This window comes from Gossypium raimondii, chromosome 9 (assembly GCF_025698545.1).
Source record: "Gossypium raimondii isolate GPD5lz chromosome 9, ASM2569854v1, whole genome shotgun sequence".
Classification (NCBI taxonomy): Eukaryota; Viridiplantae; Streptophyta; class Magnoliopsida; order Malvales; family Malvaceae; genus Gossypium; species Gossypium raimondii.
Genome location: NC_068573.1, coordinates 24,136,710 through 24,150,720, shown reverse-complemented (window position 1 = coordinate 24,150,720; position 14,011 = coordinate 24,136,710). Strand labels below are relative to the sequence as shown.

General features: G+C 32.8%; 1 non-coding gene across 1 annotated transcript; it reads right to left on the bottom strand.

The window, feature by feature from the left end:
• Nucleotides 1-7,087: 7,087 nt before the first annotated feature.
• Nucleotides 7,088-7,194, bottom strand: LOC128032975 (small nucleolar RNA R71). Its single transcript, XR_008189313.1, has one exon. It is a non-coding gene; the product is annotated as a small nucleolar RNA R71 (small nucleolar RNA).
• Between the last annotated feature and the right edge of the window lie 6,817 nt (nucleotides 7,195-14,011).

Below are 14,011 nucleotides of genomic sequence, written 5' to 3'. Positions count from 1 at the left end.
TGCAGCAACGAGAGGAGACTGCTTAGGTTTTTGTTTCAAATGGCAGATCAGGTTTAGTTTAAGGTTTTTTTTATTTTTTTATGCTCATTTTTGAAACGACGCCGTTTGAAGTTTGCATCAGTAGCTTCCAAACGGTACCATTTCGGTGGCCATGACCCGTGCTTGAACCCGACCCGAATGAGACCAGATCCGCGCGTTTTTGGATCGAAGGGAAATTTGCGCAATGAGCCCCTCCCATTTTTTCATCGTTCTAATACAGTTTTTTTTATTTTTTTTAATTTGTTACCTCGCATTTGATTCTATTCTCAATTAGATCCACAATTAAACGTCGTCATTTTTGCTGACAAGTTTTTAATTCCCAGATTTGTGTGGTTATTTGCTGTTTTAGTCCCCCGGTGTTGAATCAATTGACAATTTAGTTCGAATTTGTTTTTTTTCTTTTAATTTTGGTTACAATTTTAGTTTAGTTTTTTTAGTACGTAATTTAAAATATAATTAGATTTATTTTGACATATTTATTTCTAAAACTATAATATTATTTTAATATTTAAATTTGATATTGTTTTAAAATTTATTATTAGTGTAATTTTAAAATATAATGTGCTATTATTTTAATTTGTTAATTAATATTATTTAAATTTATTATACATTGATGTTTTAAATCCATCAGGTATTTTGTTTTAAATATAATATATTATTTATTTCATTGTTAAGTATTTTATGTATTTTATTGGAGTTTATTGTAAGTTGAACAATTTTTGATATTTTATTTTATATTGTTTTTTTATTTTCTCTTTTATATATATTACTATAGGGTACATCTTTACATAATAATATTTGTTATAATACTATTATTCATATAAGTATGTAGCTTATTAAATTATTTTAGTACGTATTAATGTTTTGATTTTATATGATAATTAATTTTAAGTGTTTTTAATATATTTGCATGTCTTTCAAATCAATTTTATTTATATGTAATTAATTCCTTTTAAAATTTTGTAATATATTTTACTTACTTTTTATATATTAGTATGTATGTATCATTATTATTTTCATATGTATTATCATGTTTAATTAATAAATATTGCTTACTTTAAACCTATTCCTAATTTGTTCCAAATATTAACTATTTAATATCTTTTTGAGTTTATTTTGAAGTCATGTATGTAATTTATCCTTGAATTTTTGTATAATGGATATATTGATTACATTTTTTTCCTTTTCATTGTTTTGAGGTATGTTTTAGGAGATTGATTATCGATTTATTTGATGCTTAATTATTAATATTGGTGTTTGTATAATATTAAAATTATTATTGCTATTTGTATTCACCTATCTTGCTGTTACTTCTTAGTGTAGGTTTGGGCTGCTATTTATCTTTTACATTATGTATCGCTATTCAATCATGCTTCTTTTGTAAAAAATTGTATTTTATTAAAGCACTACAATCCTTTTATTTCATAATTTTCAAAAAAAAGCTTGGTGTTCATAGTTATTGAAAGAATTGTGCCCTAACTTACTGAGCTTCAATTCTTCTCGATGAATTTGAATAGCCAAATGTTTATTTTGGTAAAACCATACATTTTTAAAACAAAGCTTTTGAGACTTCAAAATGTTGGATCCTAACTTACTGGATATGGCATTTTGTTATCTCGATTTTAAAATAAAGGCAATGTTTTATGTTTAGGAATTTCGAGAAATTGAACCCTAACTTACTGGATTCTGATTTCTCGTTTGACTGAAATGACCAAATAACCTTTTCAAAATACATGAATTTTAAAATTTACAAATTAAAAAGACATGCTTAATTTTGACGATTGAATTGTTGCACCCTAACTCATTGAGTGTGGCAATTTATTTCTTCGAGATGAGTGTGTCTTATTATTCAATTTGGTTTATCCAAATTTAAACTTCAAATGATCGTATTTTAAAATATTTTCAAAATTTTGACCCTAAGACATTAAACAATCAATTTGGTATCAATTTTGGGCGTTACGAGGGTGCTAACCCTTCCTCGTGCGTAACCGACTCCCGAAATTATTTTCTCAAATTTCAGACCAAAATCATTTTTAATGGTGAACCGATCACACCTCAATAAAAGATCAGTGGCGACTCCCATTTTCATTTTCAAAGTCGATCCCCATTTTTTTTAAAATTTAAAAATGGTTTCGACAGCTCTTTTGTGACAATCTAAGAATACCTCGAGATTGGTCTTGATGTATCTGAATTCCTAACAAAAAAGACGTCCCTAAGATCTTTCATTTCAAAATGTTTAGATAAAAACCTCTTGATTTCGTGCAATAAGCCTACATCATTAGCAGCAAGCAAAATGTCATCGACATATAGAACTAGAAATATGTACTTATTCCTACTGAATTTGTGATACACACAATCATCAACAATATTCATCTCAAAATCAAACGAAACAATCACTTAATGAAACTTATGGTACCATTGACGGGAAGCTTGTTTGATTCCATAGATGGATTTTGTCAATTTGTAAACCATATTCTTTGGGTCTTTTGACTCAAAGTTTTCTGGTTGCACCATATAAATTGTTTCTTCAATATCTCCATTGAGAAACGCAGTCTTAACATCCATCTAATGTAACTCAAGATTAAAATGAGCAACAAACATCATGATTATCCTGAAAGAATCTTTTGATGAAACTAGAGAGAAAGTCTCTATAAAATCAATGCCTTCTTTCTGAGTATATCCTTTAGCTACAAGACATGCCTTATACCTCTCCACATTACCATTTACATCCATATTGGTTTTAACTATCCATTTACAACCAATTAATTTTGCACCTCCAGGTAATGGGACAAGTTCCCAAACTTCATTGTCTTGCATTTATTAATACTCATATTTCATACCATCAATTCACTTTTAAGAATTAGAACTTTTAATGGCATGATGAAAGTTGATTGAATCATCTTCCATCATTCCATTATCATCCTCATGTTCTTGAAGACATACAACATAATTATCTAGAATAACATTTCTCCTTTCTCTTGTGGACCTTCTTAATGACACTTGTTCTTGAGGTTGTTGAGATTTTTCTTCTGGACCAATTACCTCATCTTGAATAGGAAGTTGTTCAACATTGTCTTGTTGAGATTTTGGATTCACTTCTTGATCAATGATAGGTATGAAAACCTGAACATTATCAAAAGTGATAGTAGGAATTGAGTTGAAATCTAATTCCTCCTTAAAAACAATGTCTCTAATCTTATTTCTCCCTCCAAACTCAACATCCTTAAAAATTTTTACAGTTCCCATCTCAAAAATATTCTTAATTGTGGGATCATAAAACTTATAGCCCTTAGATCGCTCAGAATAACCAATAAAGTAGATGCTTACTATTTTGGAGTTCAATTTCTTTTCATGTGGCTTATAAGGCCTTGCTTCAGTTGGACATCCCTAAATGTGAAAGTGCTTCAGACTAGGCTTTTGACCTGTCCAAAGCTCATAAGGTGTTTTTGCAATTACTTTAGTTGGTACCCAATTCAGAATGTAAGCTATTGTCTTTAATGCTTCTGTCCAGAAGGATTCAGGTAAGGTAGAATGAGCAATCATGCTCCTCACCATTCCCTTAAAAGTCCTATTTCATCTTTCAGCTACACCATTTATACTAGGTGATCCTAACATGGTGCACTATGAGACAATACACCATTCATACCAGAATCTATCCACCAAGTGTTTCTAGGTATTGAAGCTAAATTAACCTCAGAACATACCAAATTAAGAATTATACCTTTCTTTACACTCCAGGCATGATATTTGATACATTCTTTCTTCATGTGTCCAGACTTGTTACAAAAGAAACAACTCTCTGTAGCTTGCTATCATTTCTTTTGAGTTAGACCCTTAGCAGTTTCATTCTGATATTTACTTTTCTTGCCATTGTCTTTAATGGTATTGACTAAATGAGCACTTTTAAACTTATCACGCTTTAACCTTTCTTCCTCTTGCACATAATGAGAAATGAGCTCATTTAGAGTCCATTTCTCCTTTTGACAGTTATAACTAATTTTAAATTGATTAAACTGTGCAAGAAGCGATACCAAAACCATTCCTTAGAAAGCTCGATCTTAAGTGCCTTAAGTCTTGAAGCAACATGGAACATCTCCATAATGTACTTCATCACGTTTCCTTGACCCTTATAGTTCATAAACATCAAAGAAGTTAGAAGTGATGTCATCTCAACCTTATCATTTTTAGCAAAACATTTCTCAATTTCGTCAAAGAAACCATTGGCCTGAGTAATCTCTTCAGATTCTATGCCCCTAAAGGCTTCTAGAATACTGTGTTTCATGATCATTAGACTCGTGCGATTTAAACGATCTCACCTCCCAAAATCCCACTTAACATCAGGGGTACTTTCCGCAGTGAAGTGCAGGTTGTTTTTCCCTTAGTGTAAGGCCTATGTCCATATAACCAAGCACTATAAGTAAGTGCCTTTTCCATTTCTTAAAATTAGTCCCATTAAGCATGGGTATAGAATTTACATTAGTAGATATTGTGGCAACAGAAGATGAACTAGCTGAATCCATAGATTCCTTGAAATTTTTCGGATCTTGAGGATTTGATCTTCCAAATTAGCATACAAGTAATCTTGAGAAGGTGGCTCTCTCTCTTTTCTAAAGATGGGATATTAAAAAAGTTACATTTTGTATAATTTAAGGACCATAACCCTAATATATATAACTTTGGCACATTAGCCCTAATTTCTAATCAGCCTATCATCAATTATAAATTAGTTACATCAATTAGAAATTAGTTACTAGAGTATCTATACATATTTGACTCATACTTTATTTAATAATTAAAGCCCAATAAACCTTAACCAAATTAGATCACTTTTAATCTGGCTAACTTATTATGAAGGTAAATAATAACATGTAATTACCCTTATTATATATGTGATGTTCATATTTTTCAATGTTCACTACTTGCTATTACAAACCTCGAAACTGCGCCTTTCACGTACTTATAAGCTTTTTTTACGCTCATCTTCGTGCGTGTCTCTAGAGTGAGTTGACTTTTCTTTCTGTTTTGAACCCCTTTTTTTTCTCCTTATCCTTGTTATGGATAAATTGCTAGTGGTATAATTTACAAGAAAGCCGATATGGTATAATAATATTAATTTCTCAAAAAATATGTTTACTTGTTTCTCTTATGTATTTGAGAATGATAACTATACCTATATATGCGATGAACAAGATTACGATTCCTTCTTGATTTTATATGAAGAAACATTAATATACCTATGTGCTTGGATTGTCGAAAATCTTAAATAAGAGTTCCCTTCACTTTATTCTTCCACATCAAGCTCGATTATCATAAAATGAAGATGCTCAACCTTTAAGGAAGTTTTCATTGTGTTTAAACTAAAGCCTATGTTGGTAGTCCTTTTAAGTGTTTGCACAAATAGATAGATTTTTGTGCTATGAACAATAGCAATTTGAAGAAATCATGAATTACTATATTGATGTTGTTGTGTATGCAGGGTAAGGTCATAAAAAGGGAAAAGAGAAACCAAATAAGCAGAGAAAATAGAAAAAGAAGAGCCACCCAAGCTTTCACACATCAAGAATCAACGAGTTCCGACAATAAGGCGGAGTTTCTCTATTTTTTTTTCCTTCTTGTTTCCTTTTATTATGTCTAGTTATTGTTTTAATTTTAATATGTTTCCCATATTCTTCATGAACTAAATCTTTTTTCTAGGGTTACAATGGATTTCATCCTTAGTTGATTGACTATTATCTATTTCCATATCTTTTTTATTGTTAACAGAGTTTTGATTATTTATTCATTCTTGTTCATCTTTGATGATAGTCTAGCCAACTATTAGTTTTACAAGCCTAAAGAAATCAAAAAATGACTTTTCATTTTAGGTCTTGAATGAATAACTCTTTGTCTTAATAAGATATGTTAATTTGTGGTTCGTAATTAGGATAGGAATATACTTGATTAAGTTGGGTAGCCATAATTGGGGTAGTTCGAATCAATTTGGTCTACATTATTGGCATAAAAATATAGCTCAATAATTGGAATAAATTAGTTCTTTAATTGTTTGGAAGAGAATCAAGAGAAATTTAGTTCTCCGGTTAATAATTAACACTATTAGGATAAATTGAGTGGAGATAGATCAATTAGTTAACACATTGAATTAAATTGAAATTCTAGGGTTTTTCTATTGATTGTTTATTTTATTTAATTTGCATTGCTTATTTTTATTTACTTTAAAATTAGTTAGAAAATTTTATTATCGATTAATTTGGATAGGTTTTAAAGTAATATTTGGTGATTAGAGTTTCGATTAGTAATAGCTCTCTGTGAGATCGATATTTTATACTACTTGGAACGATACATATACTTGCGTGTGCAAGTTTAGATAAAAAAAAAATTTGGTGTCGTTGTCGGGGACCAAACTGCTACTTTTGTTAACATCAATTTAATTACTTTTTGCCCAGCTCAAATTTACTTTTATTCGTTTTATTTTCAAGTACCTTTGGCTTTTTTATGCGTGGAAGTCAAAATTTAGATTTGCTACCACTTGATTTGGGAATTGAAAGAACTTTATGAAGACTCAAACGTTTAAACATTAATTCCTAGGTTGAACACGAAGAGTCCATATTGGCTAATCCTAATGGGAATAACAATGTTAATGAGCAGAATGATGCACGATTTCCTCTTGTTGTCTCTCCTGCTCCTAGGTCTATCAGAGACTATGCCATACCACATGTCAAAGGCTTTGTACTAGTATTCGCTTTCTGACAGTGGAAGTATACAATTTTTAGATTAAACTGGCAGTCATTCAAATGGTAGAAGCTAATCAATTCCCTAGTTTCTCTCATGAAGATCCCAACCAACATCTGCGGTAGTTCATTAAACTATGCAGTACTTTCAAATTTAATGATGTTTCGGTAGAAGCTGTAAAATTAAGGTTGTTCCCATTTTCTTTAACTAGACAAGTTGCATACTAGTTAGATAAATTGCAGAATGAGTCAATTACAACTTGGGGGGTCAAGTTGTGAAAAAGTTTCTAACTAAGTTCTTCCCTCCAGCAAAGACAACAAAATTGCGGAATGGCACTACTGGTTTCCAGTAATATGAAGAGGACAATATACATGAGGCATGAGAATGGTTTAAGGATATGCAAAAGAAATATCCTCACCACTAAGTGTCGAATTAGTTGGTGACTTAGACTTTTTACACTAGTTTAAGGGAGTCCGTTAAAGGTAATCTGGATACAATAGGTAATGGGACATTATTGAGTAAGTCACCTAAAAAAGCTGCCAAGATAATTGAAGATATGACGCAATGGATTTCAAGTAGAGTTAGGGCAAGCCAAAAGAAACCGATCAGAGTAGTAGAGGTTGATGCGACGACTACCCTTGTAGCTGAAATGGTTGTTTTGAGATAAGACATGAAAGAGAAAATTGGGGTTAGTAGGAAGTAATCGATTTATGCCATTTGTGATTAATGCAGGGATAATCATCATTCTTGGCAGTGCGCAGCTGAATCAAAACTGGTTGGATATGTTGGAAATCCAGAAAGAAAAAACAAACCCTTTTTCTAACACATATAATTTGGGATGGAGAACTCACCCCAACTTTGCTTGGGGAAATAACCAATGTAGTTCTTCACAAGTTAGACCAGTTGGACCTTCAGGTTTTTCTCAAAACCAGTTTCAAAGACCACATTCTCTATAACCACAGGTAGTAGAAAAGTAGTCGGCAACTTAAGAGGTACTTCAGTAATTCATATAGGTATCTGATGCTAGGATGATGGCTTTGGAAACTTAATTGGGTCAATTAGCTCAAGCTATTCATAGTAGGCCTCAATGACCATTACCATTAAATACTCAGCCTTCTTTTAATGTTAATAATTCGAAGGAGCATAGCAAGGCGGTCGCCCTTAAAAGCGGTAATGAGATACCTAGTATTTCTCCTTCAGTTAAAATGATTTTCAGAGACTGAATTTTCTATTCCACCCATCGACGAGATTTTCGTCGAGCTTGACGAAAGCCTTAAAATTAGAATATCCTCATTTACATTCGCACGAAAGTTGGAAAGGAACAAGTTGGATAAGAAATTTTTGAAATTTCTTAAGGTATTTAAAAAGTTTTCCATTAATATTCCTTTTGTTGAAGCTTTAGAATAGATGCCTACCTGTGCAAAATTTATGAAAGACATTTTGTCGAAGAAAAGACAATTGAGCGATTATTAGAATATAGCACTTACTAAGGATTGTAGTCCCATTATTCAAAGGAAGCTTCCTCCTAAGTTGAAGGATTCTGGGAATTCCACGATTCTTTTTACAATTGGCTACCATAATTTTGGAAAAGTGCTTTGCAATTTGGGAGCAAGCATTAATTTGATGCCACTCTCTATAGCTCGGAAATTGGGTCTGGGGGATATCATGCCATCAGTCCCATTAAAAATGGTAGACAAATTTTTGTTTCCCAAAAGGGTAAAAGTGGACAAGTTTTTTTCTGGCAGATTTCATTATCTTAGATTTGGAGGAAAATAGAGAGGTTCCAATTTAAGCTTACCATGAGGTTCAATGATGAGCAGGTAACTTTCAAAATTTTCTCTTCTTTGAAACTTTCGAATGATAATGAAGAATTCTTATCAATTAGTGTGATAGACAAAGTTAATTTTGGTTCTTCTAAGAGCATTTATCTAGTTAATTCTATGTAAACTATTTTGGTTTCTAAAGCTAAAAGAAAAGATGGCGTGCTTAAGGAATTTATGACCACTTTTGATTATATTCCAAAGTATGCAAGACCAATGTCAAAGTTTGAATCGTTGAGCTTACACATGAGATCTCTAAAGGATTTAAAGTCCTCTATTAAAAAGTCATTAAAAAAAAGTTATAAGGTGAAGCGATGGCATGGTAAAAGGTTTGGTCGAAAACAACTTGAGCAAAGTTAGTATATTTTCTTATTAAAATCACGACAGAAGCTAAATTTTGGAAAGTTAAAATTTTTTCGGTCAAAATTGTTTCGAGTTTTTGAGATATTTCTTTACGAAGCAATAAAACTTTATAGGCAAAGACTTAAGTGTTTTTGGAGAGGTGGTGTAATAAGGATTATGTAATAGTTATTATGAAAATGAGTGTGTACTATGGATTATGTAATAGTCATTGTAAAAATGAGTATTTTCTTGGTACGAAGGGCATAGCATAGTTGTAAATTGAAGATCAAATTGAATGCTTGTACATAGTCAATTTGCTTATATTGCCTTGAATTGTAGATTTACCACTAAGTATATTTTCTCAGCGTACAATTTGTTGTTTCCGTGCACAGGTACAGTAGATTCTCTATTGTGAGAGCGGTTGGTTCAACATCCCAGAAGCAAATTCCCGACTCAACAAAGTTTGCTTATGTTATGTTTTGGTGTTAATTAAGGCATGTACCTAAGTTGAATCATTCTGGTATTAAACTATATTATTTGCACTTTTGATTATAAAATGTTGATATATAAATTGGTTAATTTTTTAGTAGTTTGTAAATGGCTGATGAATATGGGCTAATATGGTATAAAATGTTGAATATGTAAATGATCCTAGTGAAGTAGGTAGGAATGTTTATGTCTTCATTGATTTGACTTAAAAGTTAACTTATAAGAAATGAATCAATTGCATATTATTGGAATAGGCTTAAAAGTTCATAAATGGATGATTGAAATTTGCATATGTTAGCTAAATAAGGTTTGAATGTGATTAGAAATAGACTTAGAAAAATTGTAGGTTTTGTGCACCTTGAAATTGCAGAAATAGTACGTCACATCGCGACATCACATGTATGTCATTGCGACGAGATCTGGGCTCCAAGCCACAGCACGACGACAAACCCCGTTGCCATGACGAGGGCCAAGTCAGTATGTCATGTCACGACGAAGAACTCCCTCATGTCGTGATGTCATCCCGATAGTTTGGTTTTAGTACAATTTAGTCCTGATTCGATCTCAAGTTAGCATTAGACCTTTCACAAGCTCGCATTAGATTCGGGAATAATTACTTATCGTATTGTTTGCTTATAACTCTTGTGTTGTATTGTAACACCCAGGAATTTGGGGTTAGAAGTTTTGAGATTTGCAGGTAGAGTCAGTGCCTAGATCGAACAATTAGGTTTGTTGCTGTGTTTCTGTTGGCCTGATGGTTGGTTATGTGTTAGCGTACCTTTGGGTCCTGGGTTCGAGTTCTCAGGTGTGTTTTGAGGGACTATTTTTTTATTTAGATTGTTTTGTTTTAAAATTCTAAATAGTTATTTATTCATTTTTTTACTTTTTTGGAAAAAGGAAAATCCCTTCTTACGTTCTCTTCTCCCTCTCTTACATGTTCTTCTCTTCTCTTTTCACATTTTTTTCTTTTTCTTTTAATCTTTGATTTTCTTCTGCTGCTTCGTTTCGGTGGTTTGTTTTCGTCTCGATTGGAGTTCTTCTCTTTTGCTTCTACTCTATTTCTTTTGTTGCGTTTTATAATCTCGTCGACAGGAGTTTTCAGAATTGGTGGATTTGAGGCGTCGATCATTTTTGGGTGTTTAAATCGTGAATTCAGGTGTGGGTTTCGTAAATTTTTAAATTTATTCGTGAATTAATGAATCAATTTTGTGAAAATCGGTAATTTCGTGTGTTCCGGTGATTGCATGATCGTAATGTTGTATCACTGTTAAATTGCGTAAAAATTCAACTAGTTAGAGTGTGTTTCTGCACTATTAGAGGTTAAGGATCATTTGATGTCGGAATTCATGTTTTTTGGGCTGTTTTAGGGTGGTTTCGTGACCACACGGGCATGTGCATTTAGGAATTAGGGTTTTTGGGAAAATTTTGTTGCCACATAACCGTGTCGCTGATTTAGGGTTTTGTCGATTTTCACACGAGCGTGTCTCCTAGTCACATTGGTGTGTGAGATTTCCATACGGCATATCTACTCTGCACTCAATTTTAGCACTTTTGGACAGTGACTTCCACTGGCTGCTTACACGAGCGTGTGTCCCCTCCACACGGGCGGTGTAGCCTTTACATGGGCGTGTAGACCCCCCACATGGTCGGGGCACACGGCCGTGTGTTGCTATTTCGCCAATTTTTGTATTGTCCATTTTTTATCTGATTATGATTCTGTGTATTTCGACCCTTGGCTAGGTCTTAGTAAGGGTGGTCGGGACTTCGTTTCGGCCTGGACTTGTGCGTTATTCGCAATCATAGCTCTAATTAAGCAATTCGATTGAGTGTTAATTGATGTTATGTTATATCTTATTCTAATTACGGGCATTTGAATGTGTGCATTTCTGATTTCGTATTCTGTTTCTATAAGTCTATCTACGAATGGTGTGCATTTTGCATTTGCATTAATCTTTTTGGGTTTGGTTGAGAAGAGAAGGGATTCTGATCTGTTTTGGCAATTTTAACTGCAATACGTCTGTATAGCAGTTTACCGCATAGTACAACATATATGTTAGCTTTACTGCATATTAACATTTTAGTGGCTTAGTCCACATACATGGTGTGTAGGGTTGGATGTGCCTTTCGAGGTCCTATGTGGTGTGCATGGTTGGATGGGCTTGAATAGCTCATATATGGTGTGCATAGTGGTTGGAGAGTCGTTTGGCTAGTTGGGTGGGTTTTTATTACTTGTTGCATTCATTCTACATTCTGTCTGATTACGAGACTAACTATTTATAGATCGAGGTGTTTCAATACTGATACGTTCGATTTGTTTGTGAAAACTACTCGTATATCGGATTGCCATTGAGATATTTTTTTATTGTGACACTTTGGTGTTCATTTTCTGTCTTTTTCGAACTCGCATTGAGCTCGTGTAGCTCACCCCCTTACTTTATCCCTTTGCAGGTACCCTCATTTTCTGTAGCTGGACTTGACATGCTGGAGGTCTCGGAGTGATATGTTTTAAGCCGGACTAATAGAATGACTTTTCAGATTTTTTATTTTGTGAATTGTTTTGGACTGTAAACATCTATAAATACAGTGGTACAATCAAATTTTGGATTTTCATAAATAGTTTTGTTTTGAATTCTAGAAACTTGGAACTTTACTTCCGAACGCCTTCAACGTGACTTGAATTCTCTATTTTGAATCCTAAAAGGGCTAAATGGTTTAGTTCAATTTTAATAACTGTGTTCATATAAGATTTTAACAACTCGCTTGTAAAATTGTTTCAGATCACTTCAGTGATCAATGTAACCTCCAGGATTCGGTCTAAACTTTTAGGTCGGGTTTTGCAGGGTTACATGTATGCCTAATGATATGAAATTGTAGTAAATTACATCATAGTTGCTCCGGGAACGAATGTAGATTCTATGAAATTTATCTCTATTTCACCAAGTTTACCTTTGGTATTTTCTTTTCTGAATTTTTTTTGGAGTTTTCCCGTAAATGATCAAGTTTTCTAAATTGTAGGTTTTCTTTCTTTGTTATTTTATTGTTTCCTTATTTATTTTAATATCCTTCATTCGTTCTAAATCATCGTTCAAAAATTATGGCACCCAAAAGACCTCATGATGTCCCAGTTGAGAGTGACAAATTTGAATATAGTACTACCATGGAGGAAAAGTGGCATCTATTAGAGTGTAAGGGGATTGAGTGTTTTTCTAGCTTTAAATATAAATTTTCAATCCCTAAAAGAAAACATCACCTAAGCAAAGTAGGTTTAAAGGAAAGTGATTCGCCATATTTTTGGGTTTCACTGTATGGATTTTAAACAGGGTTTCACCTACTGTTGCATCCTTTCTTCGTGGATGTTTTGAATTCATGCGGGGTTGCACCGAGTCAGCTAATGGGAGCATTTCGATAGGCCTTGGTGGGTTATTTTTTATATTGTCGCAATAAGAGGGAAGAAACTTCAGTTGATGTGTTCAAGAGAGCTTATATATTGTGTCCTGCTAGTAGTACATACCAAAAGTGCTTTATGATGTTGATAGCTCACAAAGGCACTATAACGATGTTGAACAATACAAGGAATAATATGAATCTTGTAAGAGAGAAATATATCAAAGTAGAACAAATTTGCGCAGGTGGCTTTCCATTTCTACTTTCTTGGTGCAAGCTCGAGAATGATTGGAATACTTTGAAGCCCATTTTGGAGACTGGTGTGGAGATGGAGAGTGCCAACATTTATGTCAAGGTTTGTCGAAAAAGTTGGAGGACACTCATATTTTGCACAACATATGAAGATATTGTCTGATGGGGAAGAGCCCAAACAAATGGGACGGAATGGACATCAATATAATTGGTAGCAACTAATTAAATAAAAAATTTATATTAATACTAAATAAAAACACCTCCCCCTCCCTTTTCCCTATCGTCCCTCCTCATCCCTCTCCCTCTCTCTCTCCCTCCCTTTTCCCTCTCCCTCTCCCCACTTATATAATGTGACTCAACAATTTAATATTAATATAATTATTTTTATTTAATATTAATATTAATATAACTTTTATTTAATTCGATTTAATGACATGGTGACATGGCACTTTTGACTCTAGATTTTTTTTTTAACATGATGTAATGGTAGGGGCCAATTTTGGCAACGAAATAAAGTTTAGGTACTCGATTCGACCAAAAAAAAAGTTTAGGTACCTAACTCAAATTAAGGATATAGGTTACGGGCATCCTATTTAATTAAGCCCTTTGTTCATCATGAAGCCAAAATAAAATCAACTAAATTAGTAAAAATGGCTTAATATTAAAAATGCCTCTTAAATTATACATTTTTTTTTCATGTTGATACTAAATTTTTTTTGTTAGAATGGATACTTTCACTATTTTTTTACATTAGTACCTTCACCCTAAGTCATTAATCAACTATGGTCAATAATAACGTGACCTAATTGCATAAGGACACGTGACAAAAGGCCACATAAGCAATGTGACATCGTTACTTGTATCAAATAATTTTTTTTAAAAAATAAAAGCTAAATATATATATAAATTACGGAAAAAATCTAAAAGTCAAATTTATATTTAAAATAAATAAAATT